Source organism: Salvelinus sp. IW2-2015, unplaced genomic scaffold (assembly GCF_002910315.2).
Source record: "Salvelinus sp. IW2-2015 unplaced genomic scaffold, ASM291031v2 Un_scaffold1308, whole genome shotgun sequence".
Taxonomy (NCBI): Eukaryota; Metazoa; Chordata; class Actinopteri; order Salmoniformes; family Salmonidae; genus Salvelinus; species Salvelinus sp. IW2-2015.
The window spans coordinates 238,556-255,170 of NW_019942832.1; the positions used below are offsets into that span (position 1 = coordinate 238,556).

At 42.6% G+C, this 16,615-nt stretch overlaps 1 pseudogene; it reads left to right on the forward strand.

The window, feature by feature from the left end:
- Positions 1 to 1,393: 1,393 nt before the first annotated feature.
- LOC112070382 (voltage-gated inwardly rectifying potassium channel KCNH2-like) overlaps positions 1,394 to 16,615 on the forward strand; it is a 29,263-nt pseudogene continuing 14,041 nt past the window's right edge.

A 16,615-nucleotide genomic window follows, 5' to 3' on the forward strand; every position in this document is an offset into this window, starting at 1 on the left:
TCACATCGGCTACCGAGAGCGTTATCACACAGTCATCCAGAACAGCTGGTGCTCTCGTGCATGCTTCAGTGTTGCTTGCCTCGAAGCGAGCATAAAAGGCATTTAGCTCATATGGTAGGCTCGCATCACGGAGCAGCTCGCGTCTGGGTTTCCCTTTGTAGTCCGTAATAGTTTTCAAGCCCTGCCACATCCGACGAACGTAAGAGCCGGTGTAGTAGGATTCAATCTAAATCCTGTATTGATGCTTTGCTTGTTTGATGGTTCGTCTGAGGGCATAGCAGGATTTCTTATAAGCGTCCGGATTAGTCTCCCGCTCCTTGAAAGCATCAGTTCTAGCCTTTAGCTCGATGCAGATGTTGCCTTTAATCAATGGCTTCTGGTTGAGGTATGTATGTACGGTCACTGTGGGGATGACGTCATCTTATTTTTCCCTTATTTATGAAGCCGATGACTGAGGTGGTGTATTCCTCAATGCCATTGGATGAATCCAGGAACATATTCCAGTCTGTGCTAACAAAACAGTCCTGTAGCGTAGCATTATGGTCAGATTTGCCAAATGGAGGGCGGGGGAGAGCTTTGTATGCATCTCTGTGTGTGGAGTAAAGGTGGTCTAGGATTTTTTCCCCCCTGGTTGCACATGTGACTTGCAGGTACAAATGTGGTAAAACTGATTTAAGTTTGCCTGCATTAAAGTCCCCAGCCACTAGGGGCGCCGCTTCTGGGTGAGCATTTTCTTCTTTGCTTATGGCCTTATAGAGTTGGTTGAGAGTGGTCTTAATGTCAGCTTCGTTTTGTGGTGGTAAATAGACGGCTACGAATAATACAGATGAGAACTCTCTTGGTAGATAGTGCAGTCTACATCTTATTATCAGGTACTCTACCTCAGGCGAGCAATACCTCGAGACTTCTTTAATATTAGACATTGCGCACCAGCTGTTATTGACAAAAAGACATACACCCCCACCCCTCGTCTTACGAGAGGTAGCGTCTCTGTACTGCCGGTTCATGGAAAATCCTGCTAGCTCTATGTTGTCCGTATCTTCGTTCAGCAACGTCTCTGTGAAACATAAGATGTTACAGTTTTTAATGTCCCATTGGTAGGATAATCTTAATCGTAGGTCATCCATTTTATTGTCCAATGATTGCACGTTAGCCAGAAGAATGGAAGGCAGTGGGAGTTTACTCGCTTGCCTCCAGATTTTCAGAAGGATTCCCGATCTGCGTCCCCTTTTCCGGTGTCTTTTCTTCACGCGAAAGGCGTGGATCTGGGCCTGTTACAGTGAAAGCAGGATATACTTCTCGTTGGACTCGCCGGACTCGTTAAAGGAAAACGTTTCTTCCAGTCCGCGGTGAGTAATCGCTTTTCTGATGTCCAGAAGTTATTTTCGGTCATATGAGACGGTTGCAGCAACATTATGTACACAATAAGTAAAAAAATAAGTTACACAAAACGCAAAGAAAATACTAAATAACAAAATTGGTTGGGAGAATGTAAAACGTCAGCCATGTTCTATGGCACCATCTAGCTCTGACTTTGCTGAGGAAAAAATGTGCTTACTATGAATGTGATATGCGGTTGTCCCACCTAGCTATCTTAAGATGAACGCACTAACTTTAAGTCGCTCAAATGTAAATGTAAAGTTTTGGGGAACTTTCATCTTGTCCTTCCCTGCCCTATTCCCATCCTTCTCTTTCCCTGTCTCTCTGTCTCTCTGTCTTTCTCTCTCTCTCTCTCTCTCTCTCTCTCTCTCTCTCTCTCTCTCTCTGTATAACGCTATCATATTGATCCAACTACCAGATCAGAAAGGCTAACCCCTCCCCCAATCTCCCCCGCCAGGTGCTGTCGCTGGGTGCTGACGTCCTCCCAGAGTACAAGCTCCAGGCACCTCGTATCCACAAGTGGACCGTCCTCCACTACAGCCCCTTCAAGGCGGTGTGGGACTGGCTCATCCTGCTGCTGGTCATCTACACAGCCATCTTGACCCCTTACTCCGCCGCCTTCCTCCTCCACGACCAGGAGGAGGCAGCCATTTTAAACTGTGGCTACTCGTGCTCGCCGCTCAATGTGGTCGACCTCATCGTGGACATCATGTTCATCGTGGACATCGTCATCAACTTCAGGACGACATACGTCAACACTAACGACGAGGTGGTCAGCGCCCCGCTGAGGATAGCGATCCACTACTTCAAGGGCTGGTTCCTCATCGACATGGTGGCAGCCATCCCCTTCGACCTGCTCATCTACCGCAGCGGAGAGGAGGTGAGGAATTGGGGATAGGGGAAGTGCATTGTGGGCAATGGAGTTTTGTGAGGACAACCTGTGTTGGAACGTATCTTAAGTTACGGGGATTGTCAGATATGAATCTTGGTTTTAAAGGTTTGATTTCAAATTTAAGGTTCGATATATTGACCTGTAGATAACCACAAATAATGAAAGCTATTTGCAATGAGCTTTTGGGACCTCCAAAATAAAATGTCCCTTCGATTACTCCATTATAAATGGACCTCCAATGAACAACAAGTCAGGGATATCCCCACAAAGGCTCCGGAGCAGAAAAACAACTGTGAAAGTTTGTACTGTCAACCTTCTTGCCATTGTTTAATTAATTGAACCTCAAATGGCCAGTGAGCCAAGGAAGTGGACAGTCTCCGCAGCAGAGGACTATCATGTATTGTGAAGTGAGGAACTAGGCTTTCTGCCAAGCAGGGAAGTAATCGGGTCCTTGTTTATTTGCTGTATAGACGTGGTGGGGGCTCCTCATGACAAGTATAATGGGTGGGAATAAACAGAACCAACCGACAGCAGAGTAAATCATGGGGAGGATTCATGGGAAGATCTCCGCTAGTACAGACCAGGATCTCCGTGCTGCTGAGGGGATCTGGTACAAGTGTAGGGCAGAGGATGGTTCACAGCACATTTTGTAAATTTCATTAATGTTATTTATCCTAAACGGACAATAAAGCTATTTTAACTTTGAACTGACCTCCAAAACCAGGGCTATCCAATCTTATCTGCAGAAGGCCAGTGTGTGTCCAGGCTTTTGGTCCAGCCAAGCAGTCAGACATCTGATTCAACCAATCAACTAATAATAGTCTTCAATCAAGACTTTATTGAGTTGAATCAGCTTTGTTACGGCTTGTATGGAGCAGAACTCTGCAACACAGGACCTCCCAAGGTAAGATTGGACACTAAACAAACTGTTTCTCCTCTCTCTTGCCAGACGACCACTCTGATTGGCCTGCTGAAGACAGCCCGCCTCCTCCGGCTAGTGCGCGTGGCAAGGAAACTGGACCGCTACTCGGAGTATGGCGCCGCCGTCCTCTTCCTGCTCATGTGCACGTTCGCCCTCATCGCCCACTGGCTGGCGTGCATCTGGTACGCCATCGGCAGCGTGGAACGCAACGGCAGCATCGGCTGGCTCCACACACTGGGCGAGTCGTTGGGGAAGCACTACAACGACACGGTGCGGGGCTCAGGCCCCTCCATAAAGGACAAGTACGTCACAGCCCTCTATTTCACCTTCTCCAGTCTGACCAGCGTGGGCTTTGGCAACGTCTCCCCCAACACCAACTCTGAGAAGATCTTCTCCATCTGTGTCATGCTCATAGGATGTAAGTACCAAGGAGCGTCTGTATGTGTTGTAGGGTAAACTATAAGGGATGTAGAAATGTATGCTACTGTGATTTAATTGGTGGTGCCGCATCTGCTCGTATTTACTTGGTTCCTTGTTTTGTTGCAGTGTTCGCTGTCTTGGTAGCTGCTAACAGTTTGAATGAGAACGTGTGATAAAACTGGTTCAGTGTTAGGGTTAGGATAAGAGTTAAGGAAGGTAAGGATCATTGTAAGGTGTTATGTCTGTTTTAATATGCCTCACCAAGAAGACGATCCCACTCAGTTCTGCAGTCAGCAGTGGTCACATTTCAACATGGAGGATGATTATTACAGTGCCTTCGGATTCAGACACATTTACTTTTTTTAAATGTTGTTACGTTACAGCTTTATTCTAAAATGTATTACATTCGTTTTTTTCCTCATTAATCTACACACAATACCCCATAATGACATCACAATACCCCATAATGACATCACAATAACCCATAATGACAAAGCAAAAACAGGTTCTTAGAATTTGTTTCTAATTTATTCAAAATTAAAAAACGGAAATACAACATTTACATAAGTATTCAGACTCTTTACTCGGTACTTTGTTGAAGCACCTTTGGCAGTGATTACAGCATCGAGTCTTCTTGGGTATGACCCTACAAGCTTGGCACACCTGTATTTGGGGAGTTTCTCCCATTCTTCTCTGCAGATCCTCTCATGCTCTGTCCGGTTGGATGGGGAGCGTCGCTGCACAGCTATTTTCAGGTCTCTCCATAGATGTTCGATCGAGGTCAAGTCCGGGCTCTGGCTGGGCCACTCAAGAACATTCAGAGACTTGTCCCGGAGCCACTCCTGCGTTTTCTTGGCTGTGTGCTTATGTAACCGATGTGAAATGGTTAGCGGTGGTGTGCGCTAATAGCATTTCCATCAGTGATGTCACTCACTCTGAGGACCTTGAAGTAGTTGTTCCCCTTGCTCTGCAAGGGCCGTGGCTTTTGTGGCGCGATGGGTAACGATGCTTCGTTGGAGGCAGTTGTTGATGTGTGCAGAGGGAAAAACTTAGGGTTGTTATCCTGTTGAAGAGGAACCTTCGCCCCAGTCTGAGGGCCTGAGCAGGTTTTCATCAAGGATCTCTCAATACTTTGCTCCGTTCATTTTTCCCTCGATCCTGACTAGTCTCCCAGTCCCTGCCGCTGAAAAACATCCCCACAGCATGATGCTGCCACCACAATACTTCACTGTATGGATGGTGCCAGGGTACCTCCAGACGTGATGCTTGTCATTCAGGTCAAAGAGTTTAATATTGGTTTCAACAGACCAGAGAATCTTGTTTCTCATGGTCTGAGTGTCTTTAGGTGCCTTTTGACAAAACTCGAAGCAAGCTGTCATGTGCCTTTTACTGAGGAATGGCTTTCGTCTGGCCACTCTACCATAAAGGCCTGATTGGTGGAGTGCTGCAGAGATGGTTGTCCTTCTGGAAGGTTCTCCCATCTCCACAGAGGAACTCTGGAGCTCTGTCAGAGTGACCATCGGGTTCTTGGTCACCTCCCTGACCAGGGGTACTCCAGGGGTTCTCCAGGGGTACTCCAAGGGTACTTCAGGGGTACTCCAGGGGTATTTCAGGGGTACTCCAGGGGTACTCCAGGGGTATATCAAGGGGTACTTCAGGGGTACTCACAAGTCATTGTATTCAGGGGTAACGTCCAGGGGTACTCCAAAGGGGCAATTTCAGAGGTACTCCAGGGGTACTCCAGGGGTACTTCAGGGGTATTCCAGGGGTACTTCCGGGTACTCCCCGGGGTATATCAGGGGTACTTCAGGGGTACTCCATTGTTTTTCAGGGGTACTCCAGGGGTCTCCAGGGCATTCTCAGAGGTACTCCAGGGGAACTCGGGGTACCCAGGGGTATTCAGGGGTCTTCAGGAGTACTCCAGAGGTGTACTCCAGGGGTACTCCAGGGGTATATCAGGGGTACTCCAGGGGTATTTCAGGGGTATTCAGGGTATTTTCAGGGATACTCCTCGGGGTACTCCAAGGTTATTCAGGGGTACTTCAGAGGTACTTCAGGGGTTTTCAGGGTACTTTAGGGCTATCTTAGGGGTACTCCAGGCAGAGCAACCATTCAGCTGTGGCACAGTAAGAGAGAAAGGAACCACTGATATAATTGGGAGAACAGGTTTGTGTTGTACTTAGTGGAATGGTATCGAATTCCAATCACACACATGGTTGATGCCATTTTTCCATTGGCTCCGTTTCAGCCATTTCTATGAGCCGTCTCCCTCTGCTCATGAGCCTGTTTACAACACTACTGGTCACGATACTATAAACGTTGTGTTCCCATGGTGCAGTAGAGAGCAGTTGTATTCTGAAGTTTTTGTTCACCCATAATCATTTATTTCTGCCTCTCCTCTCCTCCCTACAAGCTCTGATGTACGCAGTACGTTTGGTAACGTGTCGGCCATCATCCACGAGGTTGTACTCGTGTAACGGCCAGGTACGCACACCCAGATGCTACGGGTCCTGAGAGTTCATCCGTTTCCGATCAGAGTCCCAACCCACTGAGGCAGCGGTGGAGGAGTACTTCCAACACGCCTGGTCCTACACTAACGGCATCGACATGAACGATGTGAGTCACACACACACACTCAAACACACACACAACATACACACATACACACACACACTCAAACACACACACGCACACAACTCAACACACACACGCACACACTCAAACACACACACACATACACACATATACACAACACACTCATAACACACACACACACACACCACACACACACACACACACACACACACACCACACACACACACACACACACACACATCACACACACATCACACACACACACATCAATCACACACACACACACATACACACACACACCATACACTCACACACACGACCTATACAAACACACACACACAGACATTCAACACACACATCAAACACATACACACATACACACACACACTCATATACACAACACACACCACACACAGACATTCAACACACACACTCAAACACATACACACACACACACCATACACACACACACACAAACACAAGCACACACAACACACTCAAACACCACCATACACACATACACACACACCACACACACACACACAATAGTAACATAACATAAAACCACACACAGCACATTGACAACCAAACAGTGCATAGACGTAACACATGCATGAAACGCTATGAGTAATACACACACACACGTGCATGAATGCACACAAACATTATATTTTCTAGCACAGTCTTGTATAAACATTTAACCAAATGAATCTAAGAGAGTCTGGCCTTCTCTCTCTCTTTCTCCCTCTTTCTCTCTCTCTCTCTCTCTCTCTCTCTCTCTCGCTCTCTCTCTCTCTAGGACTGAGCCTCTCTCTCTCTTTCTCTCTCTCTCTCTCTCTCTCTCTCTCCGCTCTCTCTCTCCTCAGGACTGAGCCTCTCTCTCCATCTTTCCTCCTCTTCTCTCCCTCTCTCTCTCTAGGACTGAGCCTCCTCTCCTCCCTCTCGTCTCTCTAGGACTGAGGCCTCCTTTCTTTCCTCTCTCTCTTTCTCGTCCTCTTTTCTCCTCTTCTCTCTAGGACTGAGCCTCTCTCTCTCCCTCTCTCTCTCTAGGACTGAGCCTCTCTCTCTCTGTCTCTGACTGAGCCTAGACTCTCTCCAACATGCTTTAAGTGCCAACTGTAATAATAATATTATGGAAGTGGATCTTTTAGGAACCAAATTTTCCAACATGAAATTGCACCGTCTGAATTCCTGTGTATTTGACTTAATAAATCATTTACAAGATACAGTGGAAACAATCAAGCCAAGTTGCTTGTTTGTTCAACTTCCTCATTATGTTGTGTTGAGAGTCCACTGAAGCGTGTTGGATTTGTAAAATGTTTGCTGACGTGATTATAACGGTGGTCATGATGCAACCCCGCCTCACGTCTGTCTGACTGAATCAGTCATAGCCTCTGTCTTTTATAAACCTCTTGGCGCACAGATCCCTTTAGCGGGATCATTTTCGTAAACATCCGCTGAATTGCAGAGCGCCAAATTCAAAACAAATTACTAAAAATATTTAATTTCATGAAATCACAAGTGCAATATACCAAAACACAGCTTAGCTTGTTGTTAATCCACCTGTCGTGTGAGATTTTGAAAATATGCTTTACAGCGAAAGCAATCCAAGCGTTTGTGTGAGTTTATCGATCACTAGACAAAACATTACAAACAGCTAGCAGCAATGTAGATTGGTCACGAAAGTCAGAAAAGCAATCAAATGAATCGCTTACCTTTGATGATCTTCGGATGTTTGCACTCACGAGACCCAGTTACACAATAAATGTTCCTTTTCTTCGATAGAGATTATTTTTATATCCAAAAACTTCCATTTGGTTGGCATATGTTCAGTAATCCACAGGCTCAGGCAGGTCATGAAGGGCAGACGAAAATTCCAAATAGTATCCGTAAAGTTCGTAGAAACATGTCAAACGTTTTTTATAATCAATCGTCAGGTTGTTTTTCACATAAATAATCGATAATATTTCAACCGGACGGTAAACTATTCAATACAAGAGAGAAAGAAAATTTGAGCTACCACTTTCGCGTGCATGAACTAATCGAAGGACACCTGGCAGTCCACTGACGCGATTTGATAAATCTCGCTCATTTTTCAGAAGAAAACCTTGAAACTATGTCTAAAGACTGTTCACACCCTGTGGAAGACATAGGGAAATGAATCTGGTTGATATCCCTTTAAATGGAGGAAAGGCAGGCAATGGAACAGGGATTTTTCAAAATAAGAGCCACTTCCGGGTTGGATTTCCTCAGGTTTTTGCCTGCAAAATCAGTTCTGTTATACTCACAGACAATATTTTTACAGTTTTGGAAACTTTAGAGTGTTTTCTATCCTAATCTGTCAATTATATGCATATTCTAGCATCTGGGCCTGAGAAATAGGCAGCTTACTTTGGGAACGTTATTTTTCCAAACATAAAAATACTGCCCTCTAGCTTCAAGAGGTTATTAATTAATGATGACCTCATTAGTCAATACATTCTGTAAGTTGCCCTGGATAAGGGTGTCCTGTAAATATCTAGCTATGCTGCTGCCTTTTAGTTAGTATCACCCAACTATTTTGGTTTGACATAGCTTCGTTGTAGAATCTATACTATTTGGGTCGACACTAGTCGTAAGTAGATCTATGCTATTTGGGTCGACACTAGTCGTAGTAGAATCTATCTATTTGGGTCGACATCTAGTCGTAGTAGAATCTATGCTATTTGGATTGACACTAGTCGTAGTAGAATCTATACTATTTGGATTGGATCACTAGTCGTAGTAGAATCTATACTATTTGGGTCAACACTAGTCGTTGTAGAATCTATGCTATTTAGATTGATACTAGTCGTAGTAGAATCTATACTATTTGGTCGACACTAGTCATAGTAGAATCTATACTATTTGGGTCGACACTAGTCATAGTAGAATCTATGCTATTTGGGTCGACACTAGTCGTAGTAGAATCTAGACTATTTGGGTTGACACTAGTCGTAGTAGAATCTATGCTATTTGGGTCGACACTAGTCATAGTAGAAATCTATACTATTTGGGTCGACACTAGTCATAGTAGAATCTATGCTATTTGGGTTGACACTAGTCCGTAGTAGAATCTATGCTATTGTGGTTGACACTAGTCATAGTAGAATCTATACTATTGTGGGTCGACACTAGTCATAGTAGAATCTATACTATTTTGGGTGACACTAGTCGTAGTAGAATCTATGCTATTTGGTCGAACACTAGTCGTAGTAGAATCTATGCTATTTAGATTGATACTAGTCTACATGCAACACTAGTCGTAGTAGAATCTATGCTATTTGGGTTGACACTAGTCATAGTAGAATCTATGCTATTTGGATTGACACTAGTCATAGTAGAATCTATGCTATTTGGGTTGACACTAGTCGTAGTAGAATCTATGCTATTTGGGTTGACACTAGTCGTAGTAGAATCTATGCTATTTGGGTTGACACTAGTCGTAGTAGAATCTATGCTATTTGGGTTGACACTAGTCGTAGTAGAATCTATGCTATTGTGGGTTGACACTATCGTAGTAGAATCTATACTATTTGGGTCGACACTAGTCGTAAAGAATCTATGCTATTTGGGGTCGACACTAGTCGTAGTAGAATCTATACTATTTGGTTTGACACTAGTCGTTGTAGAATCTATACTATTTGGGTCGACACTAGTCGTAGTAGAATCTATGCTATTTGGGTCGACACTAGTCGTAGTAGAATCTATGCTATTTGGGTCGACACTAGTCGTAGTAGAATCTATGCTATTTGGGTTGACACTGTCGTAGTAGAATCTATACTATTTGGGTCGACACTAGTCGTAAAGAATCTATGCTATTTGGGTTGACACTAGTCGTAGTAGAATCTATGCTATTTGGGTTGACACTAGTCGTAGTAGAATCTATCTATTTGGGTCGACACTAGTCGTTGTAGAATCTATGCTATTTGGGTTGACACTAGTCGTAAAGAATCTATGCTATTTGGGTCGACACTAGTCATAGTAGAATCTATACTATTTGGGTCGACACTAGTCGTAGTAGAATCTATGCTATTTGGGGTCGACACTAGTCTTAGTAGAATCTATACTATTTGGGTCGACACTAGTCGTAGTAGAATCTATGCTATTTTGGATTGACACTAGTCGTAGTAGAATCTATGCTATTGGGTGGTCGACACTAGTCGTAGTAGAATCTATACTATTTGGGTCGACACTAGTCGTAGTAGAATTCTGCTATTTGGGTTGACACCTAGTCGTAGTAGAATCTATGCTATTTGGGTTGACACTAGTCGTAGTAGATATATACTATTTGGGTTGACACTAGTCGTAGTAGAATCTATGCTTTTGGGTTGACACTAGTCGTAGTAGAATCTATGCTATTTGGGTTGACACTAGTCGTAGTAGAATCTATGCTATTTGGGTTGACACTAGTCGTAGTAGAATCTATGCTATTTGGGTTGACACTAGTCGTAGTAGAATTATATGCTATTTGGGTTGACACTAGTCGTAGTGAATCTATGCTATTTGGGTCGACACTAGTCATAGTAGAATCTATGCTATTTGGGTCAACACTAGTCGTTGTAGAATCTATACTATTTGGGTCGACACTAGTCGTAGTAGAATCTATACTATTTGGGTCGACACTAGTCGTAGTAGAATCTATACTATTTGGGTCGACACTAGTCGTAAAGAATCTATGCTATTTGGGTTGACACTAGTCGTAGTAGAATCTATGCTATTTGGGTTGACACTAGTCGTAGTAGAATCTATACTATTTGGGTCGACACTAGTCGTTGTAGAATCTATGCTATTTGGGTTGACACTAGTCGTAAAGAATCTATGCTATTTGGGTCGACACTAGTCGTAGTAGATCTAATACTATTTGGGTCGACACTAGTCGTAGTAGAATCTATGCTATTTGATTGACACTAGTCGTAGTAGAATCTATGCTATTTGGGTCGACACTAGTCGTTAGTAGATCTATGCTATTTGGGTGCGACACTAGTCGTAAAGAATCTATACTATTTGGGTTGACACTAGTCGTAGTAGAATCTATACTATTTGGGTCGACACTAGTCGTAAAGAATCTATGCTATTTGGGTTGACACTAGTCGTAGTTAGAATCTATGCTATTTGGGTTGACACTAGTCGTAGTAGAATCCTATACTATTTGGGTCGACACTAGTCGTTGTAGAATCTATGCTATTTGGGTTGACACTAGTCGTAAAGAATCTATGCTATTTGGGTCGACACTAGTCGTAGTAGAATCTATACTATTTGGGTCGACACTAGTCGTAGTAGAATCTATGCTATTTGGATTGACACTAGTCGTAGTAGAAATCTATGCTATTTGGGTCGACACTAGTCGTAGTTAAAATCTATATTATTTGGGTCGACACTAGTCGTAGTAGAATCTATGCTATTTGGGTTGACACTAGTCGTAGTAGAATCTATGCTATTTGGGTCGACACTAGTCGTAGTAGAATCTAGACTATTTGGGTCGACACTAGTCGTAGTAGAATCTATGCTATTTGGGTTGAACACTAAGTCGTAGTAGAATCTATGCTATTTGGTCGACACTAGTCATAGTAGAATCTATGCTATTTGGGTTGACACTAGTCGTAGTAGAATCTATACTATTTGGGTCGACACTAGTCGTAGTAGAATCTATACTATTTGGATTGACACTGTCGTAGTGAATCTATACTATTTGGGTCGACACTAGTCGTAAAGAATCTATGCTATTTGGGTCGACACTAGTCGTGTAGAATCTATGCTATTTGGGTCGACACTATCATAGTAGAATCTATACTATTTGGATTGACACTAGTCGTAGTAAAATCTATACTATTTGGGTCGACACTAGTCGTAAAGAATCTATGCTATTTGGGTTGACACTAGTCGTAGTAGAATCTATACTATTTGGGTCGACACTAGTCGTAGTAGAATCTATGCTATTTGGGTCGACACTAGTCGTAGTAGAATCTATACTATTTGGTTTGACCTAGTCGTTGTAGAATCTATCTATTTGGGTCGACACTAGTCGTAGTAGAATCTATGCTATTTGGGTCGACACTAGCTCGTAGTAGAATCTATACTATTTGGTGCGACACTAGTCGTAGTAGAATCTATGCTATTTGGATTGACACTAGTCGTAGTAAGAATCTATACTATTTGGATATACTAGTTCGTGTAGAATCTATACTATTTGGGTCAACACTAGTCGTTGTAGAATCTATGCTATTTAGATTGATACTAGTCGTAGTAGAATCTATGCTATTTGGGTTGACACTAGTCGTAGTAGAATCTATGCTATTTGGGTTGACACTAGTCGTAGTAGAATCTATACTATTTGGGTCGACACTAGTCGTAGTAGAATCTATGCTATTTGGGTTGACACTAGTCGTAGTAGAATCTATGCTATTTGGTTGACACTAGTCGTAGTAGAATCTATACTATTTGGGTCGACACTAGTCATAGTAGAATCTATGCTATTTGGGTTGACACTAGTCGTAGTAGAACATATGCTATTTGGGTCAACACCTAGTCGTAGTAGAATCTATGCTATTTAGATTGATACTAGTCTACATGCAACACTAGTCGTAGTAGAATCTTGCTATTTGGGTTGACACTAGTCGTAGTAGAATCTATGCTATTTGGGTCGACACTAGTCCGTAGTAGAATCTATGCATTTGGGTTGATATAGTCGTAAAGAATCTATGCTATTTGGGTTGACACTAGTCGTTGTAGAATCTATGCTATTTGGGTTGACACTAGTCGTAGTAGAATCTATGCTATTTGGGTTGACACTAGTCGTAGTAGAATCTATGCTATTTGGGTTGACACTAGTCGTAGTAGAAATCTATGCTATTTGGGTTGACACTAGTCGTAGTAGAATCTATGCTATTTGGGTCGACACTAGTCATAGTAGAATCTATGCTATTTGGGTTGACACTAGTCGTAGTAGAATCTATGCTATTTGGGTTGACACTAGTCGTAGTAGATCTATGCTATTTTGGGTGACACTAGTCATAGTAGAATCTATGCTATTTGGGTTGACACTAGTCGTAGTAGAATCTATGCTATTTGGGTTGACACTAGTCGTAGTAGAATCTATGCTATTTGGGTCGACACTAGTCGTAAAGAATCTATACTATTTGGGTTGACACTAGTCGTAGTAGAATCTATGCTATTTGGGTTGACACTAGTCGTAGTAGAATCTATGCTATTTGGGTCGACACTAGTCGTAAAGAATCTATACTATTTGGGTTGACACTAGTCGTAGTAGAATCTATACTATTGTGGGTCGACACTAGTCGTAAAGAATCTATGCTATTTGGGTTGACACTAGTCGTAGTAGAATCTATGCTATTTGGGTTGACACTAGTCGTAGTAGAATCTATACTATTTGGGTCGACACTAGTCGTTGTAGAATCTATGCTTTTGGGTTGACACAGTCGTAAAGAATCTATGCTATTTGGGTCGACACTAGTCGTAGTAGAATCTATACTATTTGGGTCGACACTAGTCGTAGTAGAATCTATGCTATTTGGATTGACACTAGTCGTAGTAGAATCTATGCTATTTGGGTCGACACTAGTCGTAGTAATCTATACTATTTGGGTCGACACTAGTCGTAGTAGAATCTATGCTATTTGGGTTGACACTAGTCGTAGTAGAATCTATGCTATTTGGGTCGACACTAGTCGTAGTAGAATCTAGACTATTTGGTCGACACTAGTCGTAGTAGAATCTATGCTATTTGGTTGACACTAGTCGTAGTAGAATCTATGCTATTGGGTCGACACTAGTCATAGTAGATCTATGCTATTTGGGTTGACACTAGTCGTAGTAGAATCTATACTATTTGGGTCGACACTAGTCGTAGTAGAATCTATACTATTTGGATTGACACTAGTCGTAGTAGAATCTATACTATTTGGGTCGAACACTAGTCGTAAAGAATCTATGCTATTTGGGTCGACCTAGTCGTCGTAGAATCTATGCTATTTGGGTCGACACTAGTCATAGTAGAATCTATACTATTTGGATTGACACTAGTCGTAGTAAAATCTATACTATTTGGGTCGACACTAGTCGTAAAGAATCTATGCTATTTGGGTTGACACTAGTCGTAGTAGAATCTATACTATTTGGGTCGACACTAGTCGTAGTAGAATCTATGCTATTTGGGTCGACACTAGTCGTAGTAGAATCTATACTATTTGGTTTGACACTAGTCGTTGTAGAATCTATACTATTTGGGTCGACACTAGTCGTAGTAGAATCTATGCTATTTGGGTCGACACTAGTCGTAGTAGAATCTATACTATTTGGGTCGACACTAGTCGTAGTAGAATCTATGCTATTTTGGATTGACACTAGTCGTAGTAGAATCTATACTATTTGGATTTGATACTAGTCGTAGTAGAATCTATACTATTTGGGTCAACACTAGTCGTTGTAGAATCTATGCTATTTAGATTGATACTAGTCGTAGTAGAATCTATGCTATTTGGGTTGACACTAGTCGTAGTAGAATCTATGCTATTTGGGTTGACACTAGTCGTAGTAGAATCTATACTATTTGGGTCGACACTAGTCGTGTAGAGATCTATGCTATTTGGGTTGACACTAGTCGTAGTAGAATCTATGCTATTTGGTTGACACTAGTCGTAGTAGAATCTATACTATTTGGGTCGACACTAGTCATAGTAGAATCTATGCTATTTGGTTGACACTAGTCGTAGTAGAATCTATGCTATTTGGGTCAACACTAGTCGTAGTAGAATCTATGCTATTTAGATTGATACTAGTCTACATGCAACACTAGTCGTAGTAGAATCTATGCTATTTGGGTTGACCACTAGTCGTAGTAGAATCTATGCTATTTGGGTCGACACTAGTCGTAAGTAGAATCTATGCTATTTTGGGTTTGATACTAGTCGTAAAGATCTATGCTATTTGGGTTGACACTAGTCGTAGTAGAATCTATGCTATTTGGGTTGACACTAGTCGTAGTAGAATCTATGCTATTTGGGTTGACACTAGTCGTAGTAAGAATCTATGCTATTTGGTGACACTAGTCGTAGTAGAATCTATGCTATTTGGGTGACACTAGTCGTAGTAGAATCTATGCTATTTGGGTCGACACTAGTCATAGTAGAATCTATGCTATTGGGTTGACACTAGTCGTAGTAGAATCTATGCTATTGGTTGACACTAGTCGTAGTAGAATCTATGCTATTTGGGTCGACACTAGTCATAGTAGAATCTATACAATTTGGTCGACACTAGTCATAGTAAGTCTATACTATTTGGGTCGACACTAGTCGTAGTAGAATCTATACTATTTGGTCGACACTAGTCATAGTAGAATCTATACTATTTGGGTCGACACTAGTCGTAGTAGAATCTATGCTATTTGGGTCGACACTAGTCATAGTAGAATATATACTATTTGGGTCGACACTAGTCGTAGTAGAATCTATACTATTGGTTTGACACTAGTCGTAGTAGAATCTATACTATTGGTTGACACTAGTTGTAGTAGAATCTATACTATTTGGGTCGACACTAGTCGTAGTAGAATCTAGACTATTTGGGTTGAATACTAGTCGTAGTAGAATCTATGCTATTTGGGTCGACACTAGTCATAGTAGAATCTATGCTATTTGGTTTGACACTAGTCATAGTAGAATCTATACTATTTGGATTGACACTAGTCGTTTGTAGAATCTATGCTATTTGGTCGACACTAGTCGTAGTAGAATCTATACTATTTGGGTGACACTAGTCATAGTAGAATCTATACTATTTGGATTGACACTAGTCGTTGTAGAATCTATGCTATTTGGGTCGACACTAGTCGTAGTAGAATCTATACTATTTGGATTGACACTAGTCTACATGCAACACTAGTCGTAGTAGAATCTATGCTATTTGGGTCGACACTAGTCATAGTAGAATCTATGCTATTTCGGTTGACAGTAGCTCCTGTCTATCATCCTCACCCAAGATGGCCACCACCACGTCGCCTCTGAGGATCTCGATGGAGCCACGGGAGATGAAGTAGATGGCAGTGAGCACGTCGCCGGCGTGCACCAGGGTGTCGCCAGGCGGGGCGTGGGTGGTCTTGAACTTCATGGCCAGGGCCCGCAGACAGCCCTTCGTGGAGCCCTTGAAGGCCTTGCAGTTCTCCAGGAGTGTACGGTTAAGGTGGAGGCATATGTCAGCCTGAAGACACTCTGGGAACCCCTTCAACACCTGGTAGAGAAAGAGGTAGGGAGGGAGGGAGGGAGAAAGGGGGAGGAAGACAGAGGGTGGGGGAGGGAAAGATGTGGGGGAGGGAGAGAAAGGGGAGAGAAAGGGGGAGGAAGACAGAGGGTGGGGGAGAGAGGGGGAAG